Source organism: Pseudonaja textilis, chromosome 2 (genome assembly GCF_049901715.1).
Source record: "Pseudonaja textilis isolate UNSWEBS1 chromosome 2, rPseTex1.2, whole genome shotgun sequence".
Lineage (NCBI taxonomy): Eukaryota > Metazoa > Chordata > Lepidosauria > Squamata > Elapidae > Pseudonaja > Pseudonaja textilis.
The window spans coordinates 19799717-19823701 of record NC_141991.1 but is presented as its reverse complement, the minus strand read 5'-3'; the positions used below and the strand labels follow the sequence as shown (position 1 = coordinate 19823701).

The 23985-nt window shown below is 39.5% G+C and overlaps 1 protein-coding gene across 5 annotated transcripts in view; it reads right to left on the bottom strand.

Annotated features, from left to right (window-relative positions):
• Positions 1-23672, bottom strand: part of MGAT1 (alpha-1,3-mannosyl-glycoprotein 2-beta-N-acetylglucosaminyltransferase) — a 36990-nt gene extending 13318 nt beyond the window's left edge. The window contains exons 1-2 of one of the 5 annotated variants that reach the window (XM_026720709.2): positions 23523-23672; positions 22184-22698 (exon numbers count right to left, since the gene is read on the bottom strand). The gene's annotated coding sequence lies outside the window, so the exon portion shown is untranslated. Of the gene's footprint in view, positions 1-6403; positions 6641-6819; positions 7586-15591; positions 15821-22183; positions 22699-23516 lie in introns of those variants that run through there. The other 4 variants (XM_026720708.2, XM_087928624.1, XM_026720711.2 and 1 more) reach the window with 4 other exon arrangements.
• Positions 23673-23985: the final 313 nt, after the last annotated feature.

The window sequence follows — 23985 nt, the reverse complement described above, 5'->3', positions numbered from 1 at the left end:
GTCTCAAAAGTGCTTTTTGGGGAAGCAACTGGATTTTCTTGATTTTCTTTGAAGATGTTTCGCTTCTCTTTCAAGAAGCTTCTTCAGCTCTGACTGAAGACCATCCAGTCAAAGCTGAAGAAGCTTCTTGCATAAGAAGCGAAAAGTCTTCAAAGAAAAACCAGAAAGTCCAGTTGCCCCTTGAAAAAGCATCGTTTTGTTTCAATTTCTTATGATGTTTCACTCAACAAAGTTTCGCCTATAGTGGAATCAGTGATTTGACCTACAAAGGATAAAATGGCTACAAAGATAAATCAATTTACAGAATATGAGACAATTGGGCTTAGGAACAAACCAAGTTTTTACTTTAGTAAATCTCAGAGACAATTCCATTAGGCACTCTTCCGAAACTGAGATGTACAAATCAAAATAATTTCTTTTCTCTGTCTTATACACATACACTCTCTCACACACATAGTAGTCCTTGATTTACTAGTGGTCATTTAATGACCATTTGGAATTACAATAGCCTCATAAAAGGTGCTTTATGGCAAGTAAATCTCTTCCTGCTGTTATAAAATGCTATGCTTCTACGTCCCATAGTTACATCTTGGGCACTTGGCAACTGGCTCACATTATGACAGGCTGTAGTGTCACATGACAGAGATTTGTGACTTTTTGGCTGGCTTCTGACAAACAATGTCTATATGGGATAATGGATTCAGACTGACTTATCATGTGATTTGCTTAATGAATGCCATAAAATGGTCATAAAATCAGGCCTGGTTGTATGGGTACCTCAGCTTACAGTGGTCATGAGTTATGACTGAAATTCCAGTCACACTTTCAGTTGTAAGTTGAGAATTACCTGTACTTTCCAAATACAGCACAGCTCTGTTCACAAAAGAAGACAGAACGTCTCACTTTTTCTAGTGCTTTGACTTTGAACTCCTAGCTACATGTTTCTGCTGGCCATTTTGGCTGCAACTTATATTTTTGGGAAAATCAAGGATGATCGTTACATTGGTTGATTTATATTTCAATGCAAAGTAAAATAATTTGAATTTCTCAAATATGCACAGGGCAGAACACTGCTATAGAACAGTTTTACATTTCAAGTTTCTATGAAGTTTTTTTTAAAAAAAAAGTGTTTTCACAAAAATTTTAAAAAATTAAAAAGATGTGAAAACACATGCGCCCCAAATGCAAAAACTAAATAGCAACAAAGTCACATCTGTTTTATGTATTTGACCCTAAGAATCTCTACCAAAACTAGGCTGCTAAATTAATCAACTTTATTGGCAACCTTTATTCGGCATGCAGGATTCTGCCTTTTGCAGCTGAATAAATGAACCCAAGAGAGGCAGTTTGGGGCAGTGGTGAAGGAAAGCAACAGACTGTGAGCTCTAGTCCCATTTAAACACAAAACTAGCTGGGTGAATTTGGGGCAGGCAGTCAGTCACTCTCTCTCAGTCCCAGGAAGTGGGAAATCATTTCTTAAAATTCTTGCTAAAAAAACTGCGGGGACTTGTCCAGACAGTCTGGAAACTGACATGATTGAACAAAAGAAAAACATGTACTTAAATGTGGCATCATGTTAACACCTACCCCCATTAAAAGAAAAAACATTCCAAATGCCTATTGTCTGAATTTGTAAGATGCAAGTATCAATTCACTGAGGCTTAATAGAATTTTTTCATATATGCCTCTGTGGAGTTTCAATCTGGAGGTTTGGATCAGACTTTAAAAATCCAATGGTAAATAAAATTCCATTTCCCCTCACAGCCAGACTAGGTGGAGAGTTCATAATCACAACGAAATCATTTAGCAATCCCAAGCAACAGATACTGTACAGAAAAGAGTGTCTTAGGTGTTCACCTCTAACATTCAATAATTAGGGGTGGGGGATGGGGTGGGAGTGTGTGTGTTGCATAGAAGTTGACTTAGTACAGTTTAAACAAATAGATTTTTTTTCTCTAGGAAAAGGATAGTTCTGGGTATTAAACATGATTAAATAAAGGAACCAAGGCTTTGTGAATTCACAAATCCATCTAGGAGAAGTCAGCAACTCGTGTTTTGAGTCTTACCACCAAACCAGTGTTTTTTCAGCCTTAGCAACTTTAAGATGTTGGTTTAACTATGTTGGCTGGTTAATTCTGGGAGTTGAAGTCAACACTGCTTAAAATTGTTGAGGTTGAGAAACACTGCTAGACTAATAGCTACCAGAATATCAGGAGCATTTATCAAACTGTTAGAGAAAAGTTTCTGGCAGCTAAACCAGTTTGATTGCCTATCTGAACCCTGACCTCATTTGAAAAGGAAAGGGGGTCAACAGATACTGGTTTTTCCCTGCTTCATCTGGTTCCAGCTTGAAGCCTTGGGAAGGAAAATCTGGCCTCAAGCGAGAAAAAACCAAGAGCATACACAAGCCAATTTCTCAAAGTGTTTTGCTCCTCTGATTCATAATTATTTTGTTTTAAATATAGCATTTGCTTCAGTACCTACCTAGTAAACTTGCTTCCTCCAAAACATGAAGGATTCTGAATTATATATATACAATGTGTGTAGTGTGTGTGTGTGTGTGTGTTTTCTTAAGTTTTCATATATATATATATATATATATATATATATATATATATATATATATATATATACACACACACACACACACACACACACACACACACACACACACACACACACACACACATATATATATGATGCATGTATACATACATATGCAGTTCCAACTTGAGATAACTGTATTTTAACCTCAAACATACTTTGACATGGATTTAGTCTGAACACTGTGATAATTTATAGATTTATTTATTTAAATTTAGGCCCTGCCCCACCATAAAACAAGACAAAAGAAGTACAATATGGAGAAAAATAGAAACACCCATACAAAAAATAGAGAACAAGAGGGTGATATTGTTGATGAAACTGAAAACCACCAAAAAAAATCACAGAGCATGAGAACAGATGCACTACCTCCATCTTGGTTATCTCCATACTAAAGTTGATCTGAAACCCAACTGAATCAATTCTCCAGGTAGATAATCTACTCCCTTCCAGGGTTCTAGGCATTTTTAAAAAATCTATTTTTATAAATAACTCAAGGTGGTGACATTTCTAATACTTGTTCCTCCTCCTATTTTTCCCATAGCAACAACCCTGTGAATTGAACTGGGCTAAGAGGGAAGGATTGGCCCAAAGTCACTCGGCCTTCATGCCCAAAGGGGACCAAAGCTCACAGCCCCCTGTTTTCTAGCCTGGTGCCTTAGCCACTACACAAACTTCCCTTTTTAGGAAACACAAGGATAAAACCCCTGGGTGCAGGGACTGCCTCTTGAGGGGATGCACTTCCTTCAAGATTCCCCCAGAGAAGCTGCCACCACAGCATGGCTCCAATTCCAAGTCACCTCCCTGGCAACCCTAATGACCCAGGAGGGCCACAGATCCAAGAAAAAACTGTACTGATAGAGCACCTTAGTATCAAGACAAAAAATGGCATCCTATTTGTTGTTTCCAGTGTTCTAGAAAGAGAAATTATGACTGTTCCAATTTTCTTCCATCATATATATGAAAAACTACTATCACTACTCCAACAAACAGGTTCATGAAACATTATCTGAGATAGAATGCGGGGATGAAATTCAGGTAATTAAGAAAATGCCAGGATACCTTGATCAAGGTGTTGGTTATAGTTGGGGAACCAGGCTCAACCCCACTCTCAGCCACATAACTCAGTGGATAATTCTAGACCAATTAATCACTATTTATCAATTCAACAGGCCCTACATGAATGTTGAGGCAGGAAAGATAAAAGGAAATCGAATGTTATGTACTGTACCTTGACACCTGAAAGAAATATGTTGTTCTATTTAATAAATAACAGATAACAGATAATCAGTGTTGAGTTGTAGGTCATCTAGTTCAACCTCCCCACCCACCTAAGCAGGAGTCCAAATGGCAGTCCAGCAAATAAATAGGCAATCAGTTCTAACATCACATTTTTCTCCCATTAGAATTAAACTCTATGAAAGTTAGGGGGCCATTTCTAAATTCTGAACTGGATCTTCTCATTACATTTATGGGGAATCTGAACATATTTCCTCCATCTTTCTAGGGATTTAAATCTAATTACTGATAAAACAAATAGCTAATTCAGCAACTGTAAAGCACAAGGTTAATCAAACTCAAATTCTCTTGTTTATTTCTAGCTCCACCTAGATAACAACTCCCTTTATCCTTGACTAGGATTATGTAGGCCACAGAGAGCTGAAGATATATGAGAAACTGAGGGTAACACCTCTCAAATAGACTAACAATATTAATATCATTGTCAGGAGTAAAATTGACTAGGGGTGCCTCAGACATATTTTTTTAAAAAAAGTTGTCCAGCAAATTCTACATCAAGTCCAAACTGTCCTACCCAGAGAAAACAAAATGTGTTTTCATACAGTACTGGAGCTAAATAAACTAATTTGGGCAATTCAGGAATTCGGTGCAGCTGCAGCCTCAGCCTAAATTTAATGGAAACACCCTCTTCCATCCTGTTTTATATTCACAGGAACCCAATCCTGCTCTCTACTCTGCTGTCCAGGAAAGAAATAGGAGGGAAGAAACTGAGAGAAAACAGATGTATTCCCCTAACCACAATTCTTCAATCTGGAAGAAAGACCAAAAAGCACTGGAAACTTACAAAATTTCAGTTGCCCCAAAATGGGGCAATCATATTTAGCAAACATTGTACCAGCAAAAAGTAAATAGCAACTATCAGCAAGTTATCTCGAGGTAGATTAGCAATACAGCCTATGGACATGGGTCGCCCTTTAACCTTGAGTTCTAGTTATATTTCTACACACATGCACAGTGCGCAGAAGGCGCCACAAATTTGTTGCAATTATGGCACAGCTTCAAAGAATATATCCCTTAATGCACATTACATTGGGCCAAAATGTGGAAAGATTAATTCTAATATATGGTATGTGATACTGCCAAATCTTGCTTGCTTGGCTCTTGCCAAGTAAGCTAAACCATATCCATATCTTATTTTGGGCTATGTGCACACAGGACCTCTACCTTGTGTTTATCTTACCAAAGAAGCATGTTCAGTTCTCATAAATAACATTTAACAATGCACAGAGCAGGGCTCCATTCCAAGGCAAAACAAACTGGAAAGTGTTGAATACAAATATTCTTATAAATAAATTTCATCTTCAGAGAATAAAACTTTTCCCTGGATTTATTGAAAAGAACACATTATCTAATTGTATTATTCCTAATGGAAAGTACAGCTAGTCCTCAACTTACCACCATTTGTTTAGTAACTGTTCCAAATTACATCAAAGGGACTTACAACCAGTAGTTGCACTTATAATAGTGGCAGCATTTCCAAGATCATGTGTTCAAAATTTGCCTGCTTGCCAACTGGCATGTGCTGACCAGCTTCCCTGAATCAAGTGACTGCCACTTGCAACCTTCCTGGTTGGCTTTGACAAGCAAAATCACTGGGAGAAGCTGGATTTGCTTAATGACTGCATGATTCACTTCACAACCATGGCAAAGAAAGATTGTAAAATTGCATGTGACTCATTTAACAAACACCTTGCTTGGCAACGAAAATTCTGGTCCTAAATGTAGTAATAAGTCAAGGACGATCTGTACTGGATTTCAACTCTTATCACTCTACACCAACGGAACTGAGAGGACTGATGTGACGAAAGCACAATTTCATTGAAGAAACTACCGTATTTAAGTTCTCAATGACTCTGAATATTCATTTTAGGGAAAAATACATACAAAAGTAGCAGGGATACAACGTCCACAATTTACAGAGCACTGCTAGGAAATTATACTATTTTAAAGGGGCGGGGGAGATATGTGTACTGTATATGCTATAGCAATCCACACCTGAATACAAACTCCTGCAATCAGTTTTTTCCAAGATCACGCACATGTTCCCAAGCTTTTACAAGTCCTGTGATTGGTTTCAATTAATACAAAGCCCCATTCTACACCTAAGATATATAAGGGTGCTTCTACTGTCCCTTCACACCATATTCCTTATGATCCTTCTGTGCTCCACAGAGTTCCTGAATACAACTGGAATTCATTCATTTTAGAAATATTCAAAGGCCTTCACTAAACTTTTGCTTGTAGTGTTCTTTAATCCTTTTCTCTGTACAGCCATTTGGGGAGGGAGGGAGGGAGGGAGGGAGGGGGGGAAAGTTCAGCTTGTACCATCATCACCATATTCCCATCACACACTTGGTACAAGCGTTTTCCTCTCTCTACCAAGCTGTTTAAATCAACACATACTAAGCAGATTATCAAGCCTACTTTGGAGACATCTCCTGTGTCCCAGCACAGAAATAAATCCAGTTCAAGAACACTCTGTGTTAAGTTCTGCCTTTACCTGTTTTTTCTCTGCCCTTTTCTCTACTGCTCTCCATTCTCATCCATTGTTATGAAGCTGCTCTCCGTCAGGCACCGTTAATTGCTTGAGAAGTCTTTGCTACCAGGATCCAATTCCAGTTGGCAAGAAGGCAGCAAAGTTCCTGCTCTCTGTCAGATCTTGTGTGTGGGGAGTAAAACGGCAACCAACGCTTGGGCCAGCCAAATCTCATTTCCCTAAGGGGAAGTCTAAATCATGACCCCTCCCTTGGAGGGGGAGGGAGGGCAGGGTTAAAGAGGTTGCACAGGACAGCCCTCCCAGTCAGGAAGTCAGGGCCTCTTTTTCCCTCCAACCTGAGCAGAGAAGAAGGCTGAAGCCTCTCACACACACACCCAAAGCCACAGGGAAATACCAGAATAAATAATTTAAATACTCACAAAAGTACACAGCAGCTGAAGATGGCAAGAGAATCTCTCACACTCTTACACGGCTCGTCTTTTAGTTAGGCCTTTGCGATCCTATAGCTGCTGCTCCGACAAACGCGGGAAAAGATGAAAGCTTGGATTTTTGTTTCTGTTAGTGGCATCACACTAGATGCCGCAACTCCACTAAAGTCAAAGCAGGAAACAGATTCTAATTCCTGCTTTCACATTATGGGACAGGGATCCTTATCAAGGTGCAATTAGCCAGTTGGAAAAATCAAATGGAGTCCTGTTTTATTAGCTGTGCATGTGGGATGGGGCTGGAAGTCAGTACTTCAACAGCAGTATTAGGGAAAAGATGGAACACAAATTCCCGGCAGATGACTGTTAAAAATGCTGAGAAAAGACTCTGGTAAACAGCTTTCCTGGAGATGATTAGCTAGCAAAGCAAGCAAAGACCACAATGAGCTAATTTCTGCTGCCACGTTTCACCATAGAAGAGAGTTAACCATTAACTATTCTCTTCCCAGTCAATTGTTGGCTTGTTCCTTTTGGGCAATCTAAAGAGAAAGCTGTTGAGGAATAAACAGGATACAGGATGGGGAAAGCAGAACTGTATGGAACCACCAGTCAAAACAAACAGGTCTCTTGTGTATTCAGATCCAGACTGTGGCCAACCCACCCAAGTCCTGTAATAGAACTGGAAGGTAGAGAGGAAGCAGGAGCCTGTCATTCTTGCTGAGCTCTATTGTTGACTCTTCCACCAGCACAATGAGCTCTGGCTGAATGGGAAGGAGCATCTGGCAGAGTTTATAGGTACAGGTAGTCCTCGACCTACAACCATGACTGAGCCCAACGTTTCTGTGGCTAAGCAAGACAGGTATTAAGTGAGTTTTGCTTCATTTTATAACTTTTCTTGCCGCAGTTGTTAGGGCAAGTAACTGCAATTGTTAGCTGTTAAATGAACCTGGCTTCCCATTTTGACTTTGCTTGTCGGAAAGTCGCAAAAGGGGATCACATGATGCAACCACCCTAAAAAAACAACAACAAACCACCAGTTGCCAAGCTGCCAAACTTTGATCATGTGACCATGGGGGATGCTGTAATGGTTGTGTGAAAAACACCAGTCCTTTTTTTCCAGTGCCATTGTAAGTCCAAGCAGTCATTAAACAAATGGCTGCAAGTCAAAAACCACCTGTATTACCTGTGACAAAGGAATCTGAAGAGCTACGTAGTCCATTGAGCGATCTCTCAGAGGCACTGCAACCACCAAAGCAAACTGTGTTGCAGTTTGCTAAAACGCCTCTCAATCATGCCTCTGTAAAAAAGTGGCCAGGACAGAAGGAGAAAGATCCGTTGCAGGAAATGCAGACGCTGCTTTGCCCGCTTCACTAAGGATGACGTGTGGAGAGACCAGTTCAGATTGTTAGTTATCCGCCCTCCCGGACAGATGTAGCTCTAGTGAACTGTTTAGAACCATGGAAACTTCTACCCACTAATACTTAAATCATTTTAATTTATCTTCCTTTCTATAATATTATGGTTTTCATCTCACGTGACTTCTGACCATGGGAATAACATGTCTTTCCACAAGAACAGGCAGGCAGGAAGAATGACTTGAAGGCTAGAAAGGACACCCAGAGAGATAACTGGTATTGATTCCAGAAAGGACAAATAGTTTCAGAACTGGTTTCTTGAAATGACAGAGGGAAAGAGAAGCAGAAGGTTGACAGTGCAATTTGGCCTAAATTGTTTTTATACGGACCTTCAAGAAAGGAAGAAAAAAACACCTTCCCTTCTTAAGCCACTTTCTTTCATGTAACTCAGACATCAACAAACTGCTCTTCAAGTTTCTGCCCACCATTACTTGCTTCAAACAGTATAAGAGGCTTTAGGCAGGACTCTCCCATCGCTTCAGCTGCTCACTCCCATTTCCTTGCATTTTGGCTCACCCAAAGGAATGTCCAGCTGGGATGCATTGTAAGGGCAAAGCTTTTCCAAAGGCTATGTTGCTTAAGACGGAAGGAGACTATTATTAGTCAGCTGTCCAGATCCTGATCAGTCCTAAAGCTGGTCCTCCCACAGAATGACACCAGTAGCTCTTCGACTCAAAAGGCAGCATCTGTTAAGAAGCAGCTACTCAGTGCTGACAGACTGATTAGTTAGGTCAAGTACTTTCCTCAAGCTTGGACTGGATCTCCTCCACAAGGCATATTTATGACATATTTCAGTATCCCAGGATCATGTGATCACCGTTTATAACCTTCTGACAAGCAAAGTCAATGAAGAAACCAGATTCACTAAGCAACTGTATACTACAATGGCAATTGCAGCAATTCACTTAACAAAGGTCATATTGTTTTGGACAGCACATGTAGATGTGTCTGCACAATATGCATCATGCCTTAGGTGTTTCAACTGTAAAAAGTACAGTCAATTCCCAATCCTTGCAGATGCAGTACTGACTAGTAAATTATGGAGAACATATTCAACCCTAATCAGTTTCATTAATCACAAGTCAGGTTCTGAATAAAATTCAAAGTGATAATTATGACGCACAAAGCCTGATATACTGTCAATTCAAACTGAGAAACCACAAGTGCATCACATGAGCTTACTCATATTTTAAGAATCTGTAATAGAAGATGTGTTGTCTTTCTGGCTAACACTTTTTTAAAAAGGACTTCAAAGTGGGTCTTCTTGGCTGTTACTCACTCAGATTTCTGGAAGACCATGAAGCTGAGGAAAACATTTTTGTTCATGTAATATTTTAAAACGTTTGCTGAAATATATTTTACAGATTTATTTTTTTGCTTATTATATTGTATTTTAACTACAACAGCTTGTTTTCTCTGTATTTTTACTGCTTATGGTGCTCTTATTTATTACCTCAACAGCTTATATACTGGTTCATTTCTGAAGACCCTGAGCAGTTCAGTCAATGTTAAAATAATAATAAACTGTAATTAACTAGCTTTGAACAATTCAGGGCCAGCATATTCTTCAATAACAGGTATTCCTCAATTACTGACTTCAATTGGGACTGGCAACTCTTTCACTGACATGGTAGTAAAATGAAAATAAAACAAAACCATGTGACCATTAAGTGAAACACCTGGTCTTAGTATGTGATGTCAAATGACTGTGATTTGTGACTTCCTGCCAATTGCAGGTTGGAAACTGCTTGGGATGGCTGCAAATGGCAATCATATGACACTGTGGCTGTCATAAAAGTGCACCCATTGCCAAGTACCCAAATCATGATCATGTGACTGCTGCAACAGCCAGAACTCTTGAGAACCGGTTGTTAACTCTCCTTATTCTGTGGCATTGCAACTTTTAATGGTCACTGAATGAATGATCAGAAAGCAAGTACTACTAGTATCCCAAAATGTTTAAAAATAACATTGAGGAAGATGACTTTCTTAAATTTCTTATTAGAAAAATGGAAATTTTCTAACAACTTATAATTTCACTGAGCTATGCAGTCAACAATGAAGGCAAACTTGTACAAAGGTGTCTTCTCTTGAAACTTCAGGAGGAAGTCCTTCTTGTCTAGCTTATTCCTGTTCAGCTTTCCCTTACCTAAATGTTCCCTTGCCTACCTGTGGCTCCCAGCTATTAGGTCTGGGAGAATTATAAGATAATGCAGGGTGAAATATTACTACAAACCTAGTCATATTATCTATATAAAGAAGAAGAGTTGTGTTAAGAATGTAAGCCACCTAACAGCTATTTGGGTTGGAAATATATAAACCAGGATAGAAATTTTAATACTGTGTCTTTAAGTAAATGCTAAAAACTGTAATTGGATGTGGTTCCGCAAATGGCCATAAGATGGAGCCAGAAACTTGGGTTGTTTAGTCTCAGAAGTCTCAGTGAAGTGAGTGGGTCTCTGTTTCCTTCTGTTGGAAAGAGTTGCCATTCCTCCATTTTTCCCTGTTGACTGTTATTCTTGGATTTGATGTAAGTCTGTTACTGAACTATTTTTGATACTGGACTTTGATATTGGAATTATCCCTGGACTGAACACTGACTGCTTTACCCGTGAATGACTTGGACTGCTTGTTTGGACTGTGCTTAAACGTTTATTGAAAGTAAAAACCTACATTAACTGTACAGTGTATCTGCGTGCTGTGTGTGTATTATTCAAACACTTCTCTCACTACGTCTCCCTGTTTGCGCTCATTCGCCTAACGGGGAATTACCTCAACAAGTTGGGGAAGCAGAGCTGAGAGAGCTTAGGCTCAAAGAATAGGTGTCCTTGTATTCCTCAAGCAACCAGGCCTTTTTGGAAAAAAACAGTTAGCACTTTCAAGAAGGCACCAGAAGTTAAACAGGAAGAAAAAAAAAACCCAGGCTCAGTTTATCTTTAATTGAGCAAGACCATCAAGCATAAGTAGGACTGGAATTTATAGCACTGAAAGGGAAAAAGGCTGTGTCATAGCCACTTCAAAACCACACTTCTGGAAACTTTCTGGTCCCACTGTTTGTATACCTGTTAATCTTTAACACCGGACTCGGTGGCTGGCTTTAGGCTGTAGAAATTAGTACTAAGTACATCGAATGTGTGTATATTATGCATACTTTGTTCCTTTTTAACGAGTCCCAAATTCAATCTAGCTTTGAACTGAAACAAATAGGAAGCACGAATGCTATGAGGGAGGAGAAAAAAACATTCGTTCTGGCTTTAAACCTTTGCTTGACCTCAGTAACAAATCCAGAAACTAAGCCAAGTTCTACAATTTATCTATGGCAACTCCATATATTTTACTTAGGTAACATTATTACAGTAAGACCTCAGTATATGCTGACCTAGAATCATGTGTGTGCCTTCTCTTTCCATTGTTCAGTTATTATGAACAGTCATTATGCTTAACTGTTCTACATAAATGTTTCAGTGAACAAATTCAAAGCCTTTCCATCCAATTTCCTTCCTTGTTTCCAGTGATAATTACTGTAACAGAGACAATGCCCTTTGCACCTCCTGAAATAGCTTCTAGCTCATGACTCAATGAACCTTTAAGATTTCAGAAGATATTGATTTTTTTATAAGAGTAGTCAATAAAGTTGCCCGAGATGATTAATTCTAAGTTGGGAAAATAGGCATAAGAAGAAAACTTGCTGGGTTGTCTTCTTAGATGAATGAAATTCATCTACTAGACAATTTTTTCTCTCTGTTCTAAGTTCTGAACTATATAATTGTATACCACTCGCTATTTTGGTTTATGTCCATTTTTTAAAAGAAACTGTTAAACTGCCTTCCATTGTGGACCTGTATACTGCACAGGTTGGAAAGGAGGCTGAGAAAACCATTTATAGACACTCACATCTTGCACATAGACTGTTTCAACTCCTCCCCTCGGGACACCACTGTAGAGCATTGCATGCCAAAACAACTGGTCACAGTCCCCAAAGATAGTCCCCCCTCCCATGCCATTACTCTGCTAAATACCTAATTCCCACAACACGATCTTACACCTAAGGATATTTACCATGTAGTAGGGCTGTATCGCTATTATCCTTCTCATCTTTCCTATTACCTTCTCCTATTGGTATCTCATGTTTTATCGCTTTGTAATTTGAGTCTTATGATTTATGACTGTGTTTACAATTTATGATTTATCACTTTGTTGTTTGTATATGCATAGAGAACTTATGCACCGGAGACAAATTTTGAATACCAGAGTTGGAAGGAGACTTTTGGAGGTCTTCTAGTCCAACCTCCTGTTCAGGCAGAAAATCCTATACATTTCAGACAAATGGTTGTCCATTCTCTTCTTAAAAACTTCCAGTGTGGGAGCATTCACAACTTCTGGAGGTAAGTTGTTCCACTGATTATTGTTTTACCTGTGTCCCATGACAATGTTCTATTCTATTAACAAGTACCTTATATGTCAGTACACATACAAGGTAGTGACTCCAATCTACTCCATCTGGGGCATCATGCTTGATAACAGCATGGCAGAGGGCTATGAAGAGATTTAATATCTGAAACAGGTTTATAGCCACACATAAGGCAACATTCATAATGTTTACTAAAATAGATTATTTGTGAGAACTTTTTCTTTCAGGCCACATCTATTTTATTTTTTTAACATTTTTTTTCTGGGCTAGATACTTCCACCATGAAATACAGTTGGTGGCCTCATGACATGTGGCCTCTTCTACTCCATGAACAATTCCAAGGCTAATTAAACAAAATTGGATTGAGTGGAACACATTCAGAAGTTCTCTTTATATGTGCCATTTGGGGGACCACAGACAACATGTAGCTAAAAATACATTAATAAAGCATGGAAAATGCCTGCTAGCTTTCTGTTTAAAAAAGGAAGTACATCAGTCTAGAAAAACGAACAGATAATAGTAAACCAAACACACAAGCATTTCCTGTGCAAGGCCATGTTTTAGTTTCCAACTACTATAATTGGCTCTCAAATTGTTCAAATCTGAAAGTCGTTAAAGCATTATAGACAGACACCTGTTGAGATAATGCACTCATATTAGCAGCTCTACTCTCATTTCAACTACTGACAATACTTAAAACCATTTTATTTTAGAAAAAAATAGATAAGTTGTTATTTCCATTTGAGCATTTCCCTTTTTCAGTGAAACTTTTTTCCACCCTTTCACAGCAAACATCTTGGTATTTTAATAGACATACATATGCACATAATACATTTTTGAAAATATCTTTGCTAAATTTTGTAAACAATTCATTCTTTTAGTTGACAGTGATGAATAAGAATTGTCTCCAGATGGGGAAGAAAAGATGATTTTGCATGAAGAGCAAGCAATCCTAATAGAATGTTTGTAAAAGTATTAATGGTTTAGTAACCTTGGCAAATAAAGTGAAAAGTGAATTTGAATTGGTTCCTTAATTATGCTATCCCTTGTTTAGGAACATGAATGATGTACTTCTTTGAAAAAAAGAATTAAAACTACCCTAAAGGTAGTTTTTGAAGTATGAGGCGTGTTGCCAACAATCTTCAAAATACTATCTACTTGAACTTTCAAGTAAGTTTATAAGAAGTATTAGTTGGTTATGCTTTGTTCTTTTAAGCAATGTATAAACAGCAATGTGGTTTGCTACAGCATGCCCTTGTGCTGGGAGAAAAATAAAGTACCACAACAGCATTGTTTTAAAAAAGTAAATGCTGTTTAAAATGCTTTTTTGTTTCATGTTTCAAAGTGTATATTGAATATAAAAAAAGATATATTTGATATTTGCAGTTAACTTGGGATGAAGCCGCGATATTTATTGTTCAAACCTAAAGCCCAACATCTTAAACATGAGTATTATTATTTTTAATTTTTGGAAAGTTTGGTTTCCAAAAGGTTTCAGTCTGATTCACTGTGCCCAGATTTAACATGCATTTATACACACTTCCTATCCTCCCCTTTCAATACATTGATAATATAGTTACATTGAACTAATAAGAAAAGCATAAAAATAAGGCTATAATGAAACACAGGCTTCCGATTTGAATAGAAGTCTGAATAATTCCATCTGTGTTAACCCATTAGAACCTCATGACTGACACCTAGAAGTATGCTTCCTCTTTTACCCACTATCGCCTACGTATATTTCTCCTATCATAGTTCCCCATGTACTTAACATAATTGAGATAATGCACTTAAGCAGGTCCCAGGTGATAAGGTGTCTGCAAATTCAAAATAAATTACTAATGCGAACATTTACTTATTCTCTTCCTCTACTTCTGCTTATAAGAGGGAGAGAGCACAGCAGGCTAATGTTAGTCAAGTCATCACATGACTATTTTGGGGGGATTCAAGGCGGCCTTGCTTACTGAAAGTTATTGGGATTGGGAACTCTGTCATTAGGTGATGCTGTCATAAGGTGCAATGTCATGCAATCATATTGATTTATGACAGCAACTTTGGCAGTCCCAGTTACCGCTAGGCAAACCCTATGCCACTGCAGTGACCTGTGACCATGATTGCCATTTGTGACTTCCTATCTGCTTCCCCATTGTTGAAAGTCACCACTGAAGGTCATAAATGGGGACCACATGAGTGAGACACTGCGACAGCCACAATTACAAGAGCCTGTTGCAAGTAGTCATTGTTCACTGTCATTATAACTTTGAATGGTTGCTGAACAAATGAACATTAAATGAGGAGCACCTGTATAAACAATGGAAGCAAAAATAGATCCATATCACAATGGGAGAATAAAGTACGATTGAAAGGGTCTCTGGGCCAAAGTATAACTAAAAGGTAAAGCATTGCATTACCATATGCAAGAATGTTATTATCCAACTTAGGATGATTCTGAACAATAGGCATACAGGTAATTTTGAGTTATAGCGGCAATCGGGACTGGGATTGCCATCACTAATGTTGCACTTTTTGCCTTCACTGGTTAGCGACAGCAGTCCTGGTCCCAACTATCACTGTAACCCAAGGACTATTTGTTTGTTTTTGTACACAGCCACCATTCTAAGATTGCTGGACAACAAAAGTCTCACATACGTTTGCTCACAGCTGTAGCAGTATTTCCTATCTACATACTTGAGTTATTTCCCCCCAGAGAAAAATTCACATTATTCAGAATAAAAGCATATAAAAATGACAATGTCAAAGTACTCAAAATCTGTTTCAGTTCATTTACAAAAGTTTCTAGACAGCTGTAACTGCTGAAAAAAGTTCAGGGCTTATAACTATAAATGATTTCTTCCTTGTGAATATTAGAAGAGTATAAAAGTTTTCCACAGAGAATGTGATACTTTAAAAATACAACACCCCAAAGTAGTTAATACCCACCAGATTGTGCTTTTCTGGCAGTGCTGATTGTGATCTTCCAAAGTTTGTTAAATATTCCATATGATATGCCCACAGGCCAGTGGCATTCTTTCTGGATGGATCATTTATTAGCCTTGGCCACAGAGTGGCAAGATCTGTCCTCTGCTGAACCACAGAATAGCCAGCATTCATCCTATAAAACTCTTCCATCCTGACCTACTTTTTTAAAGACCTGTCACCAATTGCCAACAACACTCTCTTCAAAGTTTTGCTGCTTTCCCCAATTAAGCTATATGACCAAGCAGCATTTCCTACTGGCAACTCAAAGCAGAGACAAGAACAAAGTGTCAGGGACAAAGTGTGCAAAAATGTACAACCAAACAGAGTGGTGCAGCTTTAGAGAGCCAACCAGACAGAATGTTATTAAATTGGTTGAATGTCAGTAGGGAGGTGGTGAGGAGGCAAACCCAGCTGGTCAGGCCGATATTTTTATTGTGTCTACATGCAACTTCAATCGCTATAAAGAAGGTAACTGTCTGCAAGGGGACATCTTTTGCATTTCTCAATTGTTTTCAATTTACTCCCTATCGCAGAAGATATACAAGAGGTATATTTTGTCCCAATCAACCTAAAATTCAATCTATCCAATGAAATGGATACATCTCATAAACATTTGTGTAACTTATCTTTACTTTTATTTTATTTAAATTGTTTACGTGGCTACCTCTCTCACATCAGTGACTCCGGGCAGCCTGTAAAGATTAAAACACAGACCATTATCATATAAACATGATATCCAAGATAATGTATTTCTTAGTTGCTAAAGTGCCACAAATTTCTTTTTGATTGAATAGCTACTGTTATTTTAAGGAGGCAGAGAGAAACAGATCATTGCCTACCAAAAACTTTTCAGTATGCATAATTATTGTTTAAAAAAATCCCTTTTGAGAAGGGAAAAAGGGAACTTTGCATCTTCTTGGTGTCACAAATACTGTGCAATCGTTTTAAAGTCAAAAGGTAACACAAGTCATTGCCCTGGAGCAATGTTTCTCAGCATTGGCAATTGTTAATGTATTTGGACTTCAACTCAGGAGAATGAAGAGATGAAGTCCAAATACCTTAAAACTGCTAAGATTGAAAAACTCTGTCCTAGTATTCAGAGCTACCACAGGCCAACGCATTTATGGTAAGGAGCAGCTTTTCTATTTATGATTACTCTTGAACCTCAGGCTCCCCGAAAGAGACCTTTTTCTCTTCCTATACAAGTAGTCCTCGACTTACAACCATTTTACAGTAGCACTGAAAAAAGTGGCTTATAACCAGAATTCACACTTACAACTGTTGCAGCATTCCCACAAAGACATGAACAAAATTTAGACACTTGGCAACCAGCGTGTTGTTATTCCTGACTATTGCCGTGTCTTGGGGTCATGTGATCACCATTTGTAACTTTCCCAGCCAACATCTGACGAGCAAAGTCAATAGGGGAAGCCAGATTTACTTGACCGAGTGATTCACTTAACAACTGTGGCAAAAGGTCGTAATGCTGGTCATGACTCACTTAACAACAGAAATTCTGGTCATGATTACGATCATAAATTGAGGACTACCTTACTTATTACTATTCTGTTTGTTATGTTGAGAGAAAGTGTTTCCATCAAGACTAGTCAGAAAAAAGTTTTGGCTGAGCCAAAACATGAAGCTGTATTACACTGCATCAGAGTTCTTTAAACATTTATATCAGTGTTTTTCCAATTTGGCAACCTTAAGCAATATAGACCTCAACTTTCAGTATTCCCCATCTATTACATTGGCAATCAAATGCTGAGCATAAAACCTCAGCATAACCAGTCAAAGATTTCTAGCTTTGCAAAAGTCTGAGCTTGGCAATGTTTATTCATACATTTTGCCAAGCTTATACAACTGCACTGAAATGGCTTTCAATATTTCATGCTAATAAAATTAGTTCTTCTCCAGAACATGTACGCCAGTGGTGGGATTCAAAATTTTTTGCTGACGGTTCTGTGGGCGTGGCCAGGTGGGCGTGGCCATGTGACTGGGTCGGCGTGGCTTTTTTGCAGGCTCCCCTCCCCCCGTTTTTGGGGCCTTCTGGGCCTGAGGCAAGCCTCCTGGGGGGTGAGGGGGCGCGTTTTTGCTCCCAGGAAGGCAAAAAATACTGAATTGATTAGGCATGGGGAATCTCTTTTGGATCACACATGAATTCTTAATTTTAATTCTGGAAGAATTAGTGACGTAAAAAATGAGGGAAATAAGGCAGAACTTGAAATGTTCCGAGAGAATCAAGGCCATTTACTAGGATGTATATATAAACTCATATGGAGATTGAAGAAATAAAAACTGGATGATATAATGTTTTAAACCTTAAACAATCACAAACCAACAAAGGGAAGAATTATGGAATATAACATTTAGTCTAGGTTGTAAGTTATGAGGAAACCAATACAAAACATTTTATAGATGGTATACAACTCTGTCAATAATTGCCAGAATTGACAAATCATATAGTAGTAATTATTGCAAATGTCATCAAACTGAAAAAACATCCTTTCAGATGTAGTGGATATGTAAAAAGCCCCCAGAGTACTAGAAAGAAACACAGCATTATTCAGAGAATTTTAGAAATCAGATTTGACATGAAGCCACAATTCTTCTTACTAGGTATAATTCCAGAACATGAACAAAAACAATCACCAAGATACTGTTTACGTCAGCAAGGATAAATTTAGCCCAACATTGAAAAAGGAATGTGTTACTGAAAATATCAGACTGGAAACTTAAATTTGAGAGAATATGCAGTAATAGCAAAAGTAACAGCATATATTCACAACAGAAGTTTAATCAAATTTAAGCAAGAATGGGTCCCATACATATTACATATTCCAAAATATAAGTATCCAGAGTACAATTTTTAAGAAGAAAAAGAACTGATTTCAATAAGCTTTTAAGAATGTCTATAAACACTGTATGTTAAGCAAAGTATGACAAATAGTTAAAAACTAACGCTTTATCTATACTCTTTTCAGTAGGTAGTCTTTGTATTCTTAAAGAACAAAGAGTGAACATTTAGGCTAAACTCGATATCAAAATTCCTTCTGTTAAAATGTTATGTACTTAAATGCAACTTAATGTTTTTAGTGGTCGATTTCTAGTCAAAGATATACTGAGCACTAACTGTACAATTTTAACTATTACTTTGTCCATTTACATATTTCTTTGATTTTTTCCCCCTTTTTCCTTTTGCTCACTTGCTTGTTTCTTTTAAAAATATTAATAAAAATGTAAAAGATCACATATGATTTCTTCACAAGCTTTTACACCCCTCTATGTGAAAAAAAATCAATATTAAAAGCAATTTAAAAGAACAACATAGCAAAGAATTTCTGTGCCTGTTTTGGCTGGCAGGGTTCTGCAAAAAGGCTGTCCAGGCCGAAAATGGGGTGCACAGGGATTGCACACAGCCTTCCCCTCGCTGCCCCATTTTGGCTAGCAGGGTGCTGCAGGAGGTGTCTGTCCCTCCTCCCCACACAGCCGGCCCACGGAAGACAACTACAATGCAGATCCGGCTCTCGAAGAAATCCAGTTTGACACCCTTGTGCTATACACTACATAAAGTATATTTAAATGCTGCATATAGTGTATTTAAATGTCTGATTACTTAAATTAATTACTTTAGTACATCAATTGATCAGTTATGTTGTAGGAGACCATTTGTGAGAGCAGAATATCACATGATTAAAAGCAAAGGGACAGATAAGAGATCGGTACATTAAACAGAAGTAAGCCAGGTAGAAATTGTCCTTCCTAACCAACAGGAAGTGGCTTCTAGGCCAGTGGTCGCCAACTGGTGGTCCATGACAAATTTTTGGTGGTCCGCAGAGAAATGTCACCCCCAAAGCAATTAATCCAGGCTGCGTGGGAACACAAGGATGCACTGCCTACATGGTCCGTGGGAACACAAGGCTTGTGTCACTTGCACTGCGAACAACACGAGGTAGTGAGGGGAGGGGGAAAGAGTGGAGTGGGGGGCACCCATGCACCTTGCCTGGCCACTGAGCTGCTTCTTTCCTCTTCTTCCTTTGGGACCTTGCAAGGCATCCTGCTCCAAGAGGCTGCACCGGCAAAGACTCATTTCTGGCAGAGTTTGGGGGAGAGACTTCTGCTGCTTCTGCTGCTTTCCTTGCATGAAGGAAAGCAGTTCTGTTCCTACCGATAGATCATTGTTTACCGTCACCAGTTCTGTTCTCTCTTCCCCCGAGAACAGAACTGGAGACAGTAAACAATGATCAATCGGTAGGAAAACAGGGTGGGGGATTTTCCTGCAGACTTTTTTGGGGATTACAGAGACCCAACCAATCATTCTTTATTTGGGAGTTCAGAATACCATCTCTATCTCCTCTCCCCCAGAACAGAGCTGAAAAGCAGGTTAGGAATATGATTGCCTTGGAGGGACTGTGTGTGTGTGTGTGTGTGTGTGTGTGTGTGTGTGTGTGTGTGTGAGAGAGAGAGAGAGAGAGAGAGAGAGAGAGAGAGAGAGAGATAACATAACCGCCAGCCCTCCAAGGCTAGATCAGATCTCTCTTTCTCACCCACTGTCAGCAAGCCACCATCATTCAAAATTCATATTAGTGGTCTGCAGGATTTAAAATTATTAGTTTGTTGGTCCCTAGCAACTTCTGTTCTAGCACATTACCTTGGATGCATGAGACAAAGAGGCACAGAAATTCGAACCTTGATTTCATTATAAACTGGACTTCTATTTGATTATGCACTGGAACCCTTTTCATAATTTAATGTTATATGGTAATAAATTGCTTAGCAGAGCTTGGTGTCTTGGAGGTCTACTGCAGTTCCTTGTCTTGCTGGCTAAGAAGTCATACCATTTATAATTTCCCTGTGCTACTGGTTGAAACAAAACTATACAGCTACTTTTATTTTGGCACACCCAGCATACATGGAACACTTTTCTTGTCCTTTGTAGTATTTTATTATTCACACTGTATTTTATTGTTGTTATAATATAAGATGCCTGGAGTTATCTGGAATCATACAGCATCTAAATAGAATAATATTTAATATTTAATTCTCAGAGAATTACTGGCTCTTCTGAAACTTGCTATGCTTGAAATAAATTATGCTGATATTTTAATAAACATGTCTTATCAGGATATAAAGAAGAGTGCTTAAATCTTTGCTCAAAACATAACATTTGCATCCGAGTGCTGCAAATTACATGAACTAAAAAACCTTTTATTTAAAACATCTGCTGCTTTAAATAAAAAGATAGTTTATGAATAACAGCTTTTACTTGTAAGATGTTACAGATTATTTTAAGAATCCATTAACTCATAACTACCATACCAGGATAGCTACTCTAGTCAAATATAGTTAAAACTGGATTTGAGAAATGGCAGGATCAACATTGGGCATTGTCCTATTCACACCTTTTTCCAGTACAAACTATTATAAAATCTGTTGATGATTCAGAACATATGAATAGGAACACATTTTCACATTACTTTCCAGGAATTAGAGCTATATCGGTCCTGAAAATACTTATAAAAGAATATCTCATCATCCTAAAAGAATCTACCTGGACTAATATGTACCATTCACATTCAATGTAACTATCCCATATATTATTGGCTTGTCCCACAAAACATATATATGGCTTTTGTCTGCCCTATGGACAAATATAGCCCCAATTCCTGGATTCCCCCGAAGTCCCTTTGTGAAACTGTGGAAAGGTATACATTTCTTCATGAACTAATCCTATAGGACAGTAGTGGCAAACATTTTCATCATTGAATGATGAAACGGGAGTGTGCACGCTGGAAACTGGAAGAGCAGTGTGTTGGCACACCGTGCGGGAGTGCCGAAAACCTGAAACTCAACCTTTGGGTGTGCGCATGCGTGCTGGTCACCTGGTCTTCTGGTTTCTAATGTGCATGCATGCACGGAGACCAGGTGGCCGGCACACGCATGCACACCAGGGAGCTGGTCTTCTGGTTTCCAGCGCTCTTGTGTGTGTGAAGACCAGCTGGCTGGCAAAGACCAGCTGCACGTGCTGAATCCTGGAAAAGCAATGGGCGATGGCTGGTGTGCCCAGAGAAATGGCTCTGCGTGCCATTTCCAGCACGTGTGCTACAGGTTCACCATCATGGCTATAGGACCATAAAACCTGTTCCTGCACTAATGACTGCTATCTTCTGGAGGCCCAAATTCTATATGCTTCAAGTGCTGGCAACATTAAAAAAAAAAACCCTGTCTTTTACAAGAAACTTCAAATAAAGAACTGTGACCATGAAGCTAAATTGTAACACTGCCCAAGAATAAATAAATGAAAGCCAAATAAACATCAGTCAACTTAACTTACCTTATATGCCAGAAGAAAATTAGACACAAAAAGAAATCTAAAAAGTAATTGGGTTTTAACAGATTCTGCTCATGGGACCAGAAACTTAAAATAATCATATTAAACATGCCGAAAATGGATTTGAACATTGACACATAACCATGCTCTTCCAGTGTTATACATAAAATATACATCTCAAATGAATTATGCCGAATCCCATTCCACTATAATGAATCTCACCTGGTAAACATCCTTGTTCCATAGATGTAGGATGGAGAACCCCAAACCCTCTCTTGGGGGAGGGGGGCCTCTTGGCACCCCCCTCCCCCTTCCAAGTTGCTTCTTGAAGAATCAGTGTAAACAGATGGAGCAAAATGAGTGATGTTTCTTTAACTGCCTAGACAGATCTTCTTATGCCGGAAATATTAAAAAGTATTTGTGTAATCCTAGCCACTACTTCAGGGTTTGTGACTTGATTTTCTGATCCCAAGATAATTCCCTTCAAGTCTTTAAGGTTCTTAAAGATTTTTCCATCTCATAATGTAGATGTCCATTCTATAGTACGTGTACTGTTGAGTGCACAAGGCACAATGTCCCATTATCATATCCTGGCTGACTCCTCAGATCTTGTCTTGGAACTTAAATCTGTCCATGGAGTAGTTTTCAAAGGCAAACGCAAATAAGCTTAATTGTTCTGGATTTAAACTATCCATACAGGGTCTTCTTCCAGTTGTTCCAGCCTCAGCCACCATGCCCTGCATAACATGTAAATCTGGATTAGAAAACATGTCTGATCTTGGGATAAGTTACTGCCACATAGTTTGACCAGTAATTGCTAATTCCAGAAGTAGAGATGGGCTTCAAAGCTTTCCTTTTTATCCAGGCTTTTTTTTTTTTTGCTTTCCATAACAAAATCTAACATGTTAGGCTCAGCAAAGACATTCTCATGATCCAAAAATGGAGCTTCTCGACCATCTCACCTCCAGAATTAAGGCAAGAAAGAACCTGTCCCCTCACTATCTCCTCAGATAGGGATGCCCATGCAGCTGCTGTCATCCATCCCTTTATACCCTGCCAAAAACCCCGTCTGGGAGAGGTCTCCACTGACATCTCGGCTGCCAATCAGAAAGGCCAATACTAGCCTTAGATAAATAAACCAATATTCTGGCCCAATATTAGGTAGCTCCTCATGTTCTTCTACGGTATTAATGCCGCGGTGGTTTTATGCACCCATCTTTTAGGAGTTTTCCTCATGGGTGCCCTTCGAAAACTGAACGTTATCTCGGCCTTCCGCCCCTCAGCAACGTTGGGAGTGGGTGGGGGGGGGGGAAGGGGCTCTTCCTTCACCACGCCACACGTTTTATTAAATAAGAGAGAAAAGCTGGCGTCCCGAGATCCACGAGCCCCGCGCCCCCTCCCGGTTCCTCCCCCAAACTGCCTCGGCCATGCTCTCTCCCTCTGGGAACCGTTGTTGCCCTCCCTCCTGCGAGCAGCCAAGGGAAAAAAACAAACCGGGACTCCCGCCTGCTCCGTCCTCCACCCCGCCTCCCCCCCCACCCCGCGCCTCGCTTACACTAACCGACGGCGACGATGCCAGACCCCAACCAGCACCAGAATTCCAGCCACTTCCGCCTGGCAGCGCCGGAAGCGAACCCATGGCAACCAGCCGTCCTACCCCAGCCCCCCTCCCCGCGCCTTCCGTCGCTTTCGCTTGAAACCACGCCCCCTTCCTTCGAACGTAATGCACGCGCTGAGGAGGGGCTTCCACAGGAGCCACGCCCTCTCCCTCTTCCCCTGTTTCGGATGTGGGTGGGGTGGGGTGGGGGTGGAGAGATGACTCGTTCCTTAGAAACGGCCACGCCCAACTCCCCGGATCGTGGGCGCCGCAAAGCGTCTCCTCCTAATAGCGACGCTTCTCGGTCATTTCTTAACAGTAATGTTTATGTAGTGACGTAGAAGCCATAAACTGTTAGGCTCGTAGCCACGCCTCTCTGCTTCGAGCGCTCCAATCTTCGCCCGGCAGTCTCCTCAAGCCCCTCCCT